General features: G+C 50.0%; 1 protein-coding gene across 1 annotated transcript in view; it reads right to left on the bottom strand.

The window, feature by feature from the left end:
- The window catches only part of LOC308143998 (zinc finger protein 438-like), a 38,993-nt gene extending 30,195 nt beyond the window's left edge, over window positions 1-8,798 (bottom strand). Inside the window, 1 exon segment of the mRNA XM_080514973.1 lies at window positions 8,508-8,798. The gene's annotated coding sequence lies outside the window, so the exon portion shown is untranslated.
- Between the last annotated feature and the right edge of the window lie 9,290 nt (window positions 8,799-18,088).

The following is an 18,088-nucleotide window of genomic DNA, read 5'->3' as shown; positions in this document are numbered from 1 at the left end:
CGCCTGCCGCCCCGGCACGTGCCAGGTGGGGGGGGCCGAGGGGGGGGGGGGGAGGGGGGGGGCGAGCGCCGGGTTGGGTTTCAGATGGAAAAGTCAAACTGAACAGACACGAGTCGGACCTAAAGGCTTCTTTCTGTCACCTCCGTCAGGCTACAGTAGCGTAGCATAGCATGTAGCATCATTGCTGTGTGAGCCTGAAATGCTTTAGCATATAGCATGTAGCATCATTGGTGTGTGAGCATGAAATGCTTTAGCATGTAGCATATAGCATCATTGGTGTGTGAGCCTTAAATGCTTTAGCATGTAGCATCGCTGCTGTGTGAGCCTGAAATGCTGTAGCATGTAGCATCGCTGCTGTGTGAGCCTGAAATGCTGTAGCATGTAGCATCGCTGCTGTGTGAGCCTGAAATGCTATAGCATGTAGCATGTAGCATCACTGGTGTGTGAGCCTGAAATGCTTTAGCAAGTAGCATCGCTGCTGTGTGAGCCTGAAATGCTTTGATGATGGTGATGAACCATCATCAAAGCATTTCTTCCTCCAGAGTTTCCAGTCTGTCTTACTTTAGTCGTTGTTGTTAATACCAAAGAATCTGGATGATAATATTCAGAACAGAACATTGTTGAACTCAAACGTATTGATCCAGTGACGTTGCTCCGCTACAATCGGTTGTTTTATGGCCACAGGAACGTCCAGGTCTGCGTCGACAAGCATCGTCGCAACGATTAAATTCAACACTCCTAATTTAAACCATAAAAATAAAGGACTAGAAGTTCGTATTTCATAAAATAGCAACTTTCCTTTTTGCGATTTTTAAAAAAAAGAAAACTATTACGTTCATGATCAAATAGCGACGGACGACTCGACTCTGCTAAAACCTCCACAACCGACGGAGAGAAAACCCCCGACTGCAGCGAGTCCTGTGGCGAAACGCAACTTCCTGTTTCGCGGCCCCCGTTCGCCGAGAACGAGCCCACGGTTACCAGGAACCGCCGCCGGCAGAAAGCTCTCGGGCGAAAACCGCCGCGTGAACGAAACCCAGGAGGCGTCGCCTGAAACTTTTAGGGAGACGACGGTCAGCCGAGGACGGCGGCGGTAGGGCGGCGGCTAGCCAACGGTTCCATCCTGGAGTCTCGTCGAGAGTCGTCCTATCAAGCCGCCGTGTGGCGATACCGTTGTGACGACCGCGGCTCGCTGGAGTGGAGCCGGGCCAGGAGCGGTGGCGGCGCTCCGAGGAGCCGTCTGATGTAATAATAATACCGTACGGCCGCAGCCTGCAGGTCCTGGAACAAGTCGGTCGTCAGGCTTCACATGTAATTTTCATTAACTTTTCTTGGAAACAAGAGTCGAGCAAGACCCGACAATTTCGCGGCGGGAGAAAACGCTCGGCAGACTATTACTGAACCACATCCTCCACTTTTCCATCCACAATATGGGCGCCCATTCATTATTCAGGCCAGAGATGCACTTTCCGTGTTCCTCGCCTCTTTGGGCGCCACTTAGCAGACGCTAACCGATCGGCTGCTCGCGATCCAGGTACAACCACCCAAAGTAGAAAGTCGGAGAAAGAGGCTGATGGGCCATTTTCTCAACCGGCTTGAGGTTTTATTCTGAAACTTATAGCAGAGCAATACCTCCCCCTCCCCCCCTCCCCCCCCCCCCACAAGTTCACCCGTTTGTTGGGTCAGAGGAAACTAATGGTCCTGGTCGCCACAGTAGCCAGTAGTCCTGCACATGCTCAGTAGAGACGATCAGGACAATGTTTCTTCCGCGGGGTCGCGACTCCCAAGTCCTTATTCTCCTGGACTTTTATTTTGACAGTCACCAGAATAACAATCTAACCTGTTGGTCTGTCCACTAGAGGTCATTGTCCTCTACTGTGCGCGTTCACACGTCAACCCCCCCACAACCCCCCCCCCCCCCCCCCCCCCCCGCTGGAGGATGTCAACAAGGTGGTGGGAACGCCGTCAACCCTTTCTCTGACTGATGCTTCAAAATGTGTGTGTGTGTGTGTGTGTGTGTGTGTGTGTGTGTGTGTGTGTGTGTGTGTGTGTGTGTGTGTGTGTGTGTGGTGCAATCACAACACAAACAAACAGCTCCAACTAGTGGGCCACCACGGTAACAACATCGTTTCCAGACCGTTGCCACGGAGACGTGAAACTCGCGGCAGCTTGTGGAGCTAAATCCTTTCATCTTAAACGGTTCCTCCTTTTTTAAAAAAAATAAACAAAACGTGACAGCAGAGCGGCGTCGGCGCTCGGCCAGCGAGACAAACGTGAACAAATTCACCATTTTGCCTCGTTCTCACTTTCAGCTTTTGGAACATCAAAGGCTCTTCGGCACATTTGAACATTTTCAATGTGCGTCTGGGTGGAACACAACCTTTGTCTCCATGGAGACTCAGGACTGGATTCAAATCAAGAGCGGTGGGCGGGTGGAGTGAGGATGGGGGGGGGGGGGGGGGTGAGGGAGAGGAGGGGGGGGGGGGGGGGCTCGTGGAACAAGAAAACACCAGGACTGAGAAAGTAGGCCAAGCCTCGGAGCGACTCGACGCGGGAGGAACACAATCATTAGCATCTGTAGCGTCCGACTGAACGTTGGGTAGCGTTCACACGTCAACCCCCCCACAACCCCCCCCCCCCCCCCCCCCGCTGGAGGATGTCAACAAGGTGGTGGGAACGCCGTCAACCCTTTCTCTGACTGATGCTTCAAAATGTGTGTGTGTGTGTGTGTGTGTGTGTGTGTGTGTGTGTGTGTGTGTGTGTGTGTGTGTGTGTGTGTGTGTGTGTGTGTGTGTGTGTGTGTGTGTGTGTGTTTAATGGTAACCTGATCTTGGTTTTGATTGAGCGGAAATGTAAGACAAGCATCTGAGCTTCCTCCTCCTCCTCCTCATTTCTCGCCACATGTGAAACCACACTGGAGCCGCCGGCGAGGAAGAGGAAGGAGACGACGAAGACGAGCGGAGTCTGGCGTTAGCGTTCTCCACGGCGCCGACTCTCCTCTCATCACGCCGGTTCGGGGGTGAAGCTAACGTGGTTTCTCCCCCCCCCCCCCCCAGTTTTGCGCGACGACTCCAGCGGAGGGACTTCCTCGCGCTGACTCATCGGTCGGCCGCCGCGCCGCTCTGACTCGGCAGAAACATCCGTTAGAACGAAGGAAAGAGAGAGAGAAAGAGACGCGTCGGCCCACTAATTTTCCAAGTGAGCGGGGGGGGGGTGGGGGGGGGGGGGGCGGCTTTGTGAAATGAACAATAATAAAAAAAAAACGCTACGCCGCAAAGCAATTTCCCCGATGAAGTGCAGCTGATTTATGTGGATGTGATGAGCGGAGGAACAGTTTATGCTGCTTCGCTGCAGCGACATGAACTCCAACAGCCGCTGACAGCGGAGGGGGGGAGGGGGTAGTGGGGGGGGTTAGCGGAGGGGGGGGGGGGGGGTGGGGGGGGATACTTTCCCATCATCTCGCCACGCAGGCGGAGTTAGCTCCACCCAGCGCCGCGAGGACGACCACCGTTTGGTGTCGATTGTGAATTCCTCGTCGTGCTTCTCGTCTGATTGGACGGTTTGTGACGTCAATAAACTTTATTTCACCACAAACTCGTCTTGTTCTTCACAGTTTTGTTTAATAAACAAGGACTCGATGGGGGAAGTTAAATATTTTCATCAAACTTTACTCCGGTCCAGTAATCCTGCAGGTTTTACTGGTGGGGGGGGGGGGGGATGTTGGGGGTTACACCATCCCTGCACCGGTGGTGGGGAATTGAACCTGCAACCTTGTGACTGGGAGACGGACGCCCTGCCCTGAAGGTCCTCGGCAGGTCTGGTGCTGAACCGGCGCTGCTTCTTATCAGACCATCGACCACAAGAGTTCCTGTTGATGACGGCAGGGTGGAGGTGGAGGTGGAGGTGGAGGTGGAGGGAAACTGTGGTTCTGCTCACTGCTGGGGGGGGGGGGTGGGGGGGGTAGTGGGGGGGGTGGTCTCACAGTGGGAGTTTCTGTTTTGACTGTTTAAAAAAAAAGAGTGAGCTGATCTGGAGGACGTCAACTGTTTTCCATCATGAAATAATGATGACGAGGCATTTTTTAAAAACAAACAAACTAGAACTGAAGGCATTTCTCACTTCCTTCTCTCTTCTGGTGAAGTTGTGGAAACACGAGTCAGACCAGGCGTCGCGGCACCCTGACAAACAAGAAGGCCTCGATCAGCCCCTGATGCCCCCGATCAAGACCTCGGAGGCCGACGTTCGGCAGAACAAATAGCGGCTCCGTGTCAAAATCCCACAATCGGAAACTTGTGACCCGACAAGAACGACTCTGAGCGGAATGTTGTCGTTGGAACGGAGAACCAAACACTTTCTGGACCCGCGGTGCGAAGGACTTCCAGTTCCAGAGCAACGCTTGTGACTGGAACGGAATCTTCTTCCTCCCAGATGGTCTTTAAGGTGTAAAACCACAACTGGTCTAGAACCGCGGGGCACCACCGGAACCGCTGCAGCTCGTTCCCTCAGGCTAGCGCCAGAACGTAAACCCTCCAGGACACATGGAGTCGTCCCTCTCAGGGCTTTTTCCTCTGGAACAGCAGGCCTGAAGAATGTTCCTTCGTGGAGCCGCAGACCCGGTCGGCCGTGAAGAGCAACACCGTCACCCCCGGGCAGCGCTCCACCCGGAACTCCACCGCCGTCGCTCCACCACCATTTGCGAGAGACGGTTTGGGTTGGACTGGGAGTGACGACACTCTGGAGGAAAACACGCTTCGTGAACGACTGCTGGTTCCTACAGACCAGGACCGTCTGCCGTCGCTTCCACAAAGTGTCGTTTACGCCAAGACGGGAGTCAAGAGCCTTTTCAAAAGTGGCACCTTGGGAGCCCCAGAAGATGTAGAACCTCCACCAAGTCCCCGAGTTCCTCTGACTCCACCTCGACTATGAAACCTCACATGGTCATTCTCGTGTCAGAAAGAAAACTGATGAGGAAAGTAAAGAAAAAGAAAAAGAAAAAGGAAAAGAAAAGGAGGTAAAACACCCTGGAATAAACAGAGACGTCACCGAGAACAGCCAGAGAACAGCCAGAGAACAGCCAGAGAACAGCTGAACTGAAAAAATACACAAACACTGAGTTACAACTGAGTAAATGTCTGCTGAGTCAGCGAGGTCTGAACGAGCAACGCTAGAGACACACCGCCATGCTAACGCCGCCACGCTAACACCGCCATGCTAACGCCGCCATGCTAACACCGACACAAACCAACAACCTGGATGATGTAACCACCACAACATCCAGGGTTCTGCTGTGACGCTTCGCCCACCACAACCCCGTCAGCTGGAGATTCCCTCTGCGACCAGCAGCAGTTAACTGACAGTTTGGGGGGGGGGGGGGGGGGTGACTAATACCTGGAACAGCCACAAGACTTTCACATTCAGTGGCTTGAAAGAAAAAGAAAAAGCAGAAAAACCCCTGATGTGAGAGAAGAGGAGCTTCATCGTGGCTCCTCCACCTTCATCGTGGCTCCTCCACCTTCATCGCAGAAGGTTTCTCGCTCTGCATTGAAGAGATTAGAGCATCTTCCTCCTCTAACACCAGATAATTGAGCATCTTCCTCCTCTAATCCAGATTATAGAGCATCTTCCTCCTCTAATCCAGATTATAGAGCATCTTCCTCCTCTAACACCAGATTATAGAGCATCTTCCTCCTCTAACACCAGATAATTGAGCATCTTCCTCCTCTAATCCAGATTATAGAGCATCTTCCTCCTCTACCATCAGATTATAGAGCATCTTCCTCCTCTAACACCAGATAATAGAGCATCTTCCTCCTCTAACACCAGATAATAGAGCATCTTCCTCCTCTAATCCAGATTATAGAGCATCTTCCTCGTCTAATCCAGATTATAGAGCATCTTCCTCCTCTACCATCAGATTATAGAGCATCTTCCTCCTCTACCATCAGATTATAGAGCATCTTCCTCCTCTAATCTAGATTATAGAGCATCTTCCTCCAGGAAACAACAATCAAAAGAACAACCAGGATCTCTGTTGTTCTATTTTTATTCTTTATAAAACAAACAAATATTAAACTTTACAAGTGAAATGTTGACACTCATGACAGAATATGTGAATCAAGGTTGTTTAGCTGCAGGTTAGTTAAGTTTGTTTAGCTGCAGGTTAGTTAAGTTTGTTTAGCTGCAGGTTAGTTAAGTTTGTTTAGCTGCAGGTTAGTTAAGTTTGTTTAGCTGCAGGTTAGTTAAGTTTGTTTAGCTGTAGGTTAGTTAACAGGTTGTTTTCTGCAGGTTAGTTAAGTTTGTTTGCTGCAGGTTAGTTAAGTTTGTTTAGCTGCAGGTTAGTTAAGTTTGTTTAGCTGTAGGTTAGTTAGCAGGTTGTTTGCTGCAGGTTAGTTAAGTTTGTTTGCTGCAGGTTAGTTAAGTTTGTTTAGCTGCAGGTTAGTTAAGTTTGTTTAGCTGTAGGTTAGTTAAGTTTGTTTAGCTGTAGGTTAGTTAACAGGTTGTTTTCTGCAGGTTAGTTAGCAGGTTGTTTGCTGCAGGTTAGTTAAGTTTGTTTAGCTGCAGGTTAGTTAAGTTTGTTTAGCTGCAGGTTAGTTAGCAGGTTGTTTGCTGCAGGTTAGTTAAGTTTGTTTAGCTGCAGGTTAGTTAAGTTTGTTTAGCTGCAGGTTAGTTGGCAGGTTGTTTAGCTGCAGGTTAGTTAAGTTTGTTTAGCTGCAGGTTAGTTAAGTTTGTTTAGCTGCAGGTTAGTTAAGTTTGTTTAGCTGCAGGTTAGTTAAGTTTGTTTAGCTGCAGGTTAGTTAAGTTTGTTTAGCTGTAGGTTAGTTAACAGGTTGTTTTCTGCAGGTTAGTTAAGTTTGTTTGCTGCAGGTTAGTTAAGTTTGTTTAGCTGCAGGTTAGTTAAGTTTGTTTAGCTGTAGGTTAGTTAGCAGGTTGTTTGCTGCAGGTTAGTTAAGTTTGTTTGCTGCAGGTTAGTTAAGTTTGTTTAGCTGCAGGTTAGTTAAGTTTGTTTAGCTGTAGGTTAGTTAAGTTTGTTTAGCTGCAGGTTAGTTAAGTTTGTTTAGCTGTAGGTTAGTTAACAGGTTGTTTTCTGCAGGTTAGTTAGCAGGTTGTTTGCTGCAGGTTAGTTAAGTTTGTTTAGCTGCAGGTTAGTTAAGTTTGTTTAGCTGCAGGTTAGTTAGCAGGTTGTTTGCTGCAGGTTAGTTAAGTTTGTTTAGCTGCAGGTTAGTTAAGTTTGTTTAGCTGCAGGTTAGTTGGCAGGTTGTTTAGCTGCAGGTTAGTTAAGTTTGTTTAGCTGCAGGTTAGTTAAGTTTGTTTAGCTGCAGGTTAGTTAAGTTTGTTTAGCTGCAGGTTAGTTAACAGGTTGTTTTCTGCAGGTTAGTTAGCAGGTTGTTTGCTGCAGGTTAGTTAAGTTTGTTTAGCTGCAGGTTAGTTAAGTTTGTTTGCTGCAGGTTAGTTAAGTTTGTTTAGCTGCAGGTTAGTTAAGTTTGTTTGCTGCAGGTTAGTTAAGTTTGTTTGCTGCAGGTTAGTTAAGTTTGTTTAGCTGCAGGTTAGTTAAGTTTGTTTAGCTGTAGGTTAGTTAAGTTTGTTTAGCTGCAGGTTAGTTAAGTTTGTTTAGCTGTAGGTTAGTTAACAGGTTGTTTGCTGCAGGTTAGTTAAGTTTGTTTAGCTGCAGGTTAGTTAAGTTTGTTTAGCTGCAGGTTAGTTAGCAGGTTGTTTGCTGCAGGTTAGTTAAGTTTGTTTAGCTGCAGGTTAGTTAAGTTTGTTTAGCTGCAGGTTAGTTGGCAGGTTGTTTAGCTGCAGGTTAGTGAAGTTTGTTTAGCTGCAGGTTAGTTGGCAGGTTGTTTAGCTGCAGGTTAGTTAAGTTTGTTTAGCTGCAGGTTAGTTAACAGGTTGTTTGTTGCAGGTTAGTTAGCAGGTTGTTTAGCTGCAGGTTGGTTAAGTTTGTTTAGCTGCAGGTTAGTTAACAGGTTGTTTGTTGCAGGTTAGTTAGCAGGTTGTTTAGCTGCAGGTTGGTTAAGTTTGTTTAGCTGCAGGTTAGTTAACAGGTTGTTTGTTGCAGGTTAGTTAGCAGGTTGTTTGCTGCAGGTTAGTTAGCAGGTTGATTAGCTGCAGGTTAGTTAGCAGGTTGATTAGCTGCAGGTTAGTTAACAGGTTGTTTGTTGCAGGTTAGTTAGCAGGTTGATTAGCTGCAGGTTAGTTAGCAGGTTGATTAGCTGCAGGCCTGCTCTGCAAACCGAACACCGAGTCACAGTTGACTTGTCACCTTCCCCTGTATGTTACACAGTCTCACCCCCCCAGTCTCACCCCCCCGGTCCCCCCGCCCCCCCCCCCCGGCCCCCCCGGTGCAGCTGTCAGCGCCCCCGTCCTTCTCACTCTGAACCCGCCTGTCTGCTGCCCGGAGCAGCTCCCGTCACAACACGGCGCTCCCGCCGCCCCGAGGCGGCCTCCTGCCCCCCTCCGGAGCGGCGGGCCGCGGGGGAAACGGTGGCGGAGGTAGAAACGCGTCTCACCTGGGTCTCCAGCTGGCGGAGGAGCGGCTTCACACCACGCAGCGGCTCATTTTAGGGTAAAAACCAGGCGCCACCGTCGATCCTCATCACGGTTCCTCGCCAGCCATCTTGAGACGAACCGTCCAGTCGTCCCGGCGGGGGGGGGGGGCGACGACACGCCCGGAGGAAACATTCAGGAGACACGGAATTTTAGTGCTTAAAACCACTTGTTTATAACAAAATCCTCTATTAAATCACCACAACGACTGTCACGACTTTTACAGCGGAGTTACAGAAATTGACAGGACGTTATTTCTGACTTTCCCCCCCGTGATGAGCCGGAATGGTTCAGTCCAGAGACTTCTGGAGACGGTTCGCAGCGCTGTGTCAGACCAGCCAATCAGAGGCCGAGGAGAGGAGCGCGTCACCGGCAGCACAACACTGGCTGTCACTGTGTGTGTGTGTGTGTGTGAGTCTCTCTCGCTCTCTCTCTCGCTCTCTCTCTCTCTCTCTCACACACACACTTGATTTACCTTCAGTCAAACGCTTCAAAGCTCTAAACGAGACCTGGACTATCTAAACCAGACTTTTATCCTCTGAACTCGTTTTCTGAACGATTTCACTCCGTAAACAACCAACAGCGCCAACGTGTGGCCAAACATTGTGAACCACATTGTGTTTTATTGTTTCCGCCGTTTCCATCGTTTTCAAAACGTTGCAGTGGAAAAGCGAAACTTTTCTGAAACGACGACATAAAATAAATCATAAATCTGCAACGGATATTTAAAACAAAATACCAGTAATGCTTTTAAAGTTCCATCAAAGTGTCAGTAGTTACCAGGACCAGTGACGCTGACGATCCAGCCAATCAGCTGAAGGCTGAGTTCTGTGGGAAGTTAAAGGGTTAATCTGTGTTTCCGTTTGGCCGCTGATTAAATCAACGGCTGGATTAAAAACACCCTGAAATGAGTGTTCAGGTCAGCTGCTTGTTATTATTTCATCAAGTTATCGGCGGCAGATTTTCTCCCTCGTCTCTGGAAACAAACTCCGAAATCGTCAAGTTATTTTGTACAAATGTTGTTTTGGAGCTTCGTCACTCATCCTGGTCGGACGCAGCTGAGATTAGAAACACATCTGGACGCAACGCATTGTGTTCAACACCAGATTATAGAGCATCTTCCTCCTCTAATCCAGATTATAGAGCATCTTCCTCATCTAATCCAGATTATAGAGCATCTTCCTGCTCCAATCCAGATTATAGAGCAGATTCTTCCCCTAATCCAGATTATAGAGCATCTTCCTCCTCTAATCCAGATTATAGAGCATATTCCTCCTCTAATCCAGATTATAGAGCATCTTCCTCCTCTAATCCAGATTATAGAGCATCTTCCTGCTCCAATCCAGATTATAGAGCATCTTCCTCCTCTAACACCAGATTATAGAGCATCTTCTTCCTCTAACGTCAGATTATAGAGCATCTTCCTCCTCTAATCCAGATTATAGAGCATCTTCCTCTAATCCAGATTATAGAGCATCTTCCTCCTCTAATCCAGATAATAGAGCATCTTCCTCCTCTAATCCAGATTCTAAAGCATCTTCCTCCTCTAATCCAGATTATAGAGCATCTTCTTCCCCTAATCCAGATTATAGAGCATCTTCCTCCTCTAACGTCAGATTATAGAGCATCTTCCTCCTCTAACACCAGATTATAGAGCATCTTCCTCCTCAAACATCCGAGTATAGAGCATCTTCCTCCTCTAACAACAGATTATAGAGCATCTTCCTCCTCTAACAACAGATTATAGAGCATCTTCCTCCTCTAACAACAGATTATAGAGCATCTTCCTCCTATGATCTGAGGCATTACAACAACACGAAATTAATTTTGTGTGTGTGTGTGTGTGTGTGTGTGTGTGTGTGTGTGTGTGTGTGTGTGCTCCGGTGGCTCTGAGAACTGATGAAGTGCAGATTAATCGCTGGATTAGATTACAGGATGAATCAGTCGTGACACAAATGTACAACCATGAACACTAACACTCCCAGACATACATGGAAATCGACAAACACACACACTGCTGGTGTTTCACACTGCGTGTGTGTGTGTGTGTGTGTGTGTGTGTGTGTGTGTGTGTGTGTGCACTGAGGCGTGGTGTTGTTAGTTTTGCAATTTGAGTCACCTGGGGCTGCACATGTCCTCTTCTGTTAACCACTGTCACAGGCCACACTGCTCTGTGTGTGTGTGTGTGTGTGTGTGTGTGTGTGTGTGTGTGTGTGTGTGTGTGTGTGTGTGTGTGTGTGACAAACGGAAAAAGACAGAAACGTTGGGCAGCATGTAACTGACTGCATCTTTTTCTGTCTGCCTCACACACACACACACACACACACACACACACACACACACACACACACACACACACACACACACACACACACACACACACACACACACACACACACACACACACACACACACACACACACACAGAACAAAGCCTGTAATCAGGTGTGTGCTGCTCTAGAAGCTTCTGTTTCAGGCTGATAGATTAGATCAATATTTGTCGTCTAACAAAGCAGGATATGAAAGAAGGACGTGGCTCCGCCTCCAGGGTTCGTCTGCAACAAGTCTCCTGGAGCGTCAACACACTTTACATTCCACTGCCATGATGAGCGTGTAGCATGTAGCACATAGCATATAACACTCAGCACGTAGCATATAACACGCAGCATGAAGCACGTTGCACATAGCATATAGCCTATAGCATATAGCATGTAGCACATAGCATATAACACATAGCACATAGCCTATAGCCTATAGCATAGAGCATATAACACATAGCATTTAGCACATAGCATGTAGCACATAGCACACAGCATATAGTATAGCACATAGCACACAGCATGGAGCACATAGCATGTAGCATGAAGCACATTGCACACAGCACATAGTATAGCACATACCACATAGCATGTAGCACATAGCATGTAGCATGAAGCACGTAACACACAGCATGTAGTATAGCACATACCACCTAGCATGTAGCATGAAGCACATTGCACACAGCATATAGTATAGCACATAGCAGATCGCCTATAGCATATAGCACATAGCATGTCAGACCCCTGCTAGGACCTGCTGAGAGTCACATGACGTCAATCATCGCGCTGCGACGACACGCAGGGTGATGATGCAACGCCACGTTTCCACCTGAAGCGTTGTGGTGTGGGCGGGGCCGGGGGCGTGGCTTAAAGGCCTGACCCAGCAGTGGGCGGAGCCTGTGGACCGGAGCTGCCGAGCTCTACTGAGCATGTGCAGGAGCGCAGAACTTAACAAGTAGAATTAAGAACTGCTTTAGGATGAAGACACATCCACCTGCTGGGGAGCCGTTCCTCCTCATGCTACATGCTATATGCTATGTGCTAAATGCTACGTGTTATATGCTATGTGCTATAGGCTATATGCTATGTGCTAAATGCTACGTGCTATGTGTTATATGCTATAGGCTATATGCTACATGCTATGTGCTATAGGCTATATGCTATGTGCTAAATGCTACGTGTTATATGCTATGTGCTATAGGCTATATGCTATGTGCTAAATGCTATGTGCTATAGGCTATATGCTATGTGCTAAATGCTATGTGCTATAGGCTATATGCTACGTGCTAAATGCTACGTGCTATAGGCTACATGCTACATGCTATGTGTTATACATATGCTGTGTGCAACGTGCTTTTTTTGAGAGAAAAAACCATCTGACATGAAACAGATACGTCAACTTCAACCGCAGTTCGAGACGAAAACAGAAAAAAAATGTTTGTTGAGAAGAAAATCCTTCTGAGGCGAGTTAGAATAACTAGATCCCTCCAGTTTGTGTAGAGCCCCCCCCCCCCCCCCACTCCCCTCCCCCCCCCCGTTACATTTTTCAGCAGGCTCCTCTGAGTGAGCATTCCTTGTTGCATATTCCCTCAGTGAATAAAAGTAATTTACCTTCCTCATTATGTGAGACGTTGAGGTGTTTTGATGTTTGCAGATGAAATATTCATCTCTGCTGTCCACTGCCGGTCGGCGCTGCTGCTCCTGTGAGGAACGTTCCTTCCAGAACCTTCCTGCCATTGGCGCGGAATACATTACCGCTCATTACCGCCGGCGCTCGTATGCAACCTTATGGAAATATTAAATGAAGAGGCTGCTCAGCGCAGTGGAGCGTCTCCGGCTCCTGACTCACCGTGGGGGGTGGTGCGGGGGTGGGGGTGAGGGGGTAGGTGGGGGGGGCTCGTTGTCCTCCCTGCCGCCATTGTTTTAAGCCGCCGTGTGGATCTGCCTATCTGTGCCGCGCTCTTTTATTCAGAAGGAGCTCGCGGCTCCGGAGGCGGCGGAGAGCAGATGGCGGACTGGCCTGAGGGGGCGGAGCCTGAGGGGGCGGAGCCTCAGCGGCGCCGCCAAGGTCACGTCTTCCTTCGCTTCACGGCAACAGATCGGGCCGCCGGCGTTTTCCCATGAGCTCCACGTTCTGGAGTCGTTCTGGAGTCGGGTGGCGCCAGAAACCGTCAAGTTTCTGGCGCCTTCAGAACTCAACGGAACCTTCAGAACCCAACTGCAACCTTTAGAACCCAACTGGAACATTTAGAACCCAACTGCAACCTTTAGAACCCAACTGCAACCTTTAGAACCAAACTGGAACATTTAGAACCCAGCTGGAACCGTTCAACGTCCATTTTCACGTCAGAACACCAACATTAGCGCTGCACCGATACCATTTATAAAAAACAAGTGGTATCGGTACTCGGTATCGGCGACCTGCCGATACCGAGTACCGATACCAGAACTCATCAAGGCCCTTTTTGTGGAACTTTCTGAAAATGCGGCGACTCCATGGCAGGACTGCTGCCGCGGTAATCAGTTCTGCACATGCTCAGTAGACGGACAGGAACAGACATGGCGACTACCGGAACTGACGGGGAAACTTTTCGACGAGTTAGCATCTCGGCTAACAGCTAGCAGCTAACAGCTAGCAGCCTGGCGAGTCGCGGCGGCGGTGCTGGTGTATTTACAGGCGGCAGCTGAACCTCTGCTAGGCTCCGCCCCCTTCGCTCGTCCCTCCAGAGCCGTACAACGCGAGTGTCGCACTCCCAGATGTGCCGCTGCGTCCCTCCTGCTCCTCCAGTGGGCGTCCGGCCTGCAGGCGGCGCCGGCGAGAAGCCAGAGGAGCTAGAAGTGATTTCTTTGGCGGGCCTACGCTTCGGAACGCCGTCGACACAGAAACCTTGTTCTTCACTCAGATAATCTCTAATCTCCGTCGTCTCCGTCAGATTAAAGCTCCGATCCTCCAAAGCCTCAAACCCCGAAGCTGCACGTTTGTTTCCAGAGCTTCACTTCTTGTTATGTTATTATTGCAGCCGTTTCCTGTGCTGGAACCCCCCCCCTCCTCCCCCCCCCTCCCCCCCTCCCCCCCCTCCCCCCCTCCCCACTTTCAGCACCTCTGCTTGTAAAGGTGTGTGGCCGAAGTGGCGGCGCCGGCGGCTAGCAGTGAGATGACATTAAGCCGCCGGGCCGCGCTGCAGCGGTGCCGGCGGAGACAATCTGTTTGACAAGTGGGGTGGCGTGGTGGAGGAGCGGCGTGGTGGAGGAGCGGCGTGGTGGAGGAGCGGCGTGGTGGAGGAGCGGCGTGGTGGAGGAGCGGCGTGGTGGAGGAGCGGCGTGGTGGAGGAGTGGCGTGGTGGAGGAGCGGCGTGGTGGAGGAGCGGCGGCGTGGTGGAGGAGCGGCGTGGTGGAGGGGCGGCGTGGTGGAGCGGCGGCGTGGTGGAGGAGCGGCGTGGTGGTGGAGCGGCATGGTGGAGGAGCGGCGTGGTGGAGGAGCGGCATGGTGGAGGAGTGGCGTGGTGGAGGAGCGGCGGCGTGGTGGAGGAGCGGCGTGGTGGAGGAGCGGCGGCGTGGTGGAGGAGCGGCGTGGTGGAGGAGCGGCATGGTGGAGGAGCGGCGTGGTGGAGGAGCGGCGTGGTGGTGGAGGAGCGGCATGGTGGAGGAGTGGCGTGGTGGAGCGGCAGCGTGGTGGAGGAGCGGCGTGGTGGAGGAGTGGCGTGGTGGAGTGGCGGCGTGGTGGTGGAGCGGCGTGGTGGTGGAGGAGCGGCATGGTGGAGGAGTGGCGTGGTGGAGTGGCGGCGTGGTGGTGGAGCGGCGTGGTGGTGGAGGAGCGGCATGGTGGAGGAGCGGCGTGGTGGTGGAGGAGCGGCATGGTGGAGGAGCGGCGTGGTGGAGGAGCGGCGTGGTGGAGCGGCGGCGTGGTGGAGGAGCGGCGTGGTGGAGCGGCGGCGTGGTAATCGCTGGCATTTCACACGTTCATTTCCAGTCCTTCTCTATTCACGTGCAGCAGAAGCGTCCTCCCGCTCCGCCGTGTGGGAACGAAGGAGTAGGTGTGTGGTTTTCATGTCCGTCCAGAGAAAGCGGCGGCGGCGGCCAATCGCAGATTGGAACACGAGCACATGCACAAACACCGGCCGCCCACGCCGCCGCCGCCGCCGGGGCCTCGCCGGCGTACCGGCGGAGTCGCCCCGCGTCTCGGGAGCCACGACTCGTAATGGGAAAATGTGAGGACGGAGATCCGTATGGGGCGGGAGGGCGGCGGCGGCGGCGGCGGCGGCGGCGGTACGCAACTAGCGAGCGCTGAAAGGTCACGCGGCGTAAGTCAATGGAAAGTGAACCGCCGAGGAGCTACGGGACTAGAAAACATTCCGTCACAATAAAACACAGTGTTGAGCGAATAATGATAATAATGATCATAATAATATAATGATAATAATATAATGATAATATGAATAATAATAATAATAATAATATAATGATAATAATAATAATAATAATAATAATAATAATATAATGATAATAATAATGATAATAATAATAATAATAATATAATGATAATAATATAATGATAATAATAATAATAATAATATAATGATAATAATAATAATATAATGATAATAATAATAATAATAATAATATAATGATAATAATATAATGATAATAATAATAATAATAATATAATGATAATAATAATAATATAATGATAATAATAATAATAATAATAATAATAATAATAATAATAATAATAATAATATAATAATAATAATGATAATGATAATGATAATGATAATGATGATAATAATAATAATATAATAATAATAGGTTGGGGTCCAGTGGAGCACCAGGTTCTCCTGAGCGGAGCTGCTTTACTGTAGGGTACGCCATGGTCCTGGTCCTGGTTCTGGTCCTGGTTCTGGTTCTGGTCCTGGTCCTGGTTCTGGTCCTGGTCCTGGTCCTGGTACTGGTACTGGTCCTGGTCCTGGTTGGCACCACTCTTCTATCAAACATCCTGAAAGCAACATAAACAAAGAAGACATGAGCCGTTACCATGGCGATTAACTCAGGTCAACACAACAATCTGGAGTTCTGGTGGTGAAGTTGCCGATTGAAGGTACCCTCCACCTTCCTCCTCCACCACCCCCTCTTCCTCCTCCACCCCCCTCTTCTCCTCCACCGTCCTGTCCCCCCCCCTCTTCCTCCACCCCCCCCCCCCCCCCCAGGTGGAGGGTGGAGCAGCATGGAGCTCAGCCACTGCTCACATTAATCTCCTAAACGATCCCGGACCTAAGAGGATCAATACTCATTTTCAGGAGCAGCATGATCCCTTAATGTAGTGGAGGACGGCTGCTCCACCCCTCCTCCACCCCCCCCCCTCTCCACCTCCACCTCCCCAGTCAAACAGCTCCTCCAGTTCATTCAGGACATCTTCCTTTCAGAAGAAACATGGAGGATCAGTTCTTCTTCACCTCCTCCGAGCTACTTCCTCGTCTCTTCCTTCCTTCTCTCTTCTTTGCTCTTCCCTCCTTCCTTCTCTCTTCTTTGCTCCTCCCTCCTTCCTTCTCTCTTCTTTGCTCCTCCCTCCTTCCTTGCTCTTCCCTCCTTCCTTCTCTCTTCTTTGCTCCTCCCTCCTTCCTTGCTCTTCCCTCCTTCCTTCTCTCTTCTTTGCTCTTTCCTCCTTCCTTCTCTCTTCTTTGCTCTTCCCTCCTTCCTTCTCTCTTCTTTGCTCTTCCCTCCTTCCTTCTCTCTTCTTTGCTCTTCCCTCCTTCCTTCTCTCTTCTTTGCTCTTCCCTCCTTCCTTCGTTCTTCTTTGCTCTTCCCTCCTTCCTTCTCTCTTCTTTGCTCTTCCCTCCTTCCTTCTCTCTTCTTTGCTCTTCCCTCCTTCCTTCTCTCTTCTTTGCTCTTCCCTCCTTCCTTCTCTCTTCTTTGCTCTTCCCTCCTTCCTTCTCTTCTTTGCTCGTCCCTCCTTCCTTGCTCTTCCCTCCTTCCTTCTCTCTTCTTTGCTCTTCCCTCCTTCCTTCTCTCTTCTTTGCTCTTCCCTCCTTCCTTCTCTCTTCTTTGCTCTTCCCTCCTTCCTTCTCTTCTTTGCTCGTCCCTCCTTCCTTCTCTCTTCTTTGCTCTTCCCTCCTTCCTTCTCTCTTCTTTGCTCTTCCCTCCTTCCTTCTCTCTTCTTTGCTCTTCCCTCCTTCCTTCTCTTCTTTGCTCGTCCCTCCTTCCTTGCTCTTCCCTCCTTCCTTCTCTCTTCTTTGCTCTTCCCTCCTTCCTTCTTCCCTCTTACTTTCTCTCTTCTTCCTCTCCGTTCATCAACCTCTCCTCTTCCAGACCAGAGAAGGTGTAGTTCCTCCACCCTTCACGGTGGAGCTCAGATATCAGCTGATCAATGTGTCTTCATGACAACTAGTGGACGGACGTCTCACTTCATGTCATTCAGCGTTTCCATGGAAACAAACACCGTTTTCAGGACGTTGCAGTGTGAACGTGAACTAAAACACTAAACCATGTTGTCAAGTTGAGACGTTGCCGTGGAAACGGAGAAGGATGGATGAACATGTTGTTCCTCTGGTTGGTTTTCAGCTCAGTTTTCTCGCCGACTGACCCGTCCTGTTCTACCGACGTAGCTCTGTGCTCCGGGACGGTGGACTGACTTCCTGTGATGGAGACCCGTCCTGTTCTACCGACGTAGCTCTGTGCCCCGGGACGGTGGACTGACTTCCTGTGATGGAGACCCGTCCCGTCACGGAGCTCCACCAGCACCACCCTCTGCACCGTCCAGAACCAGAGGAACAAAGCAGTGTGAAACACATCAGACGTTCCGTGTTTCTGTCCTCTGATTGTTTGTTTTCCACTGAAAAATGACTTCAGAGCAGGAAAACCACTTTCCTCTGAACCACTGACACAACCACTGACAACCACTGACGACTGACACAACCACTGACACAACCACTGACACAACCGCTGACGACTGACAGAACCACTGACACAACCGCTGACGACTGACAGAACCACTGACGACTGACACAACCACTGACGACTGACACAACCACTGATGACTGACACAACCACTGACACAACCGCTGACGACTGACAGAACCACTGACGACTGACACAACCACTGATGACTGACACAACCACTGACACAACCACTGACACAACCGCTGACGACTGACAGAACCACTGACGACTGACACAACCACTGATGACTGACACAACCACTGACACAACCACTGACGACTGACACAACCACT

The sequence above is a fragment of the Blennius ocellaris genome, assembly GCF_963422515.1.
Source record: "Blennius ocellaris genome assembly, chromosome: 19".
NCBI lineage: Eukaryota > Metazoa > Chordata > Actinopteri > Blenniiformes > Blenniidae > Blennius > Blennius ocellaris.
Note: the sequence above shows the minus strand (reverse complement) of the source record. Positions and strands in the feature narration are given on the sequence as shown.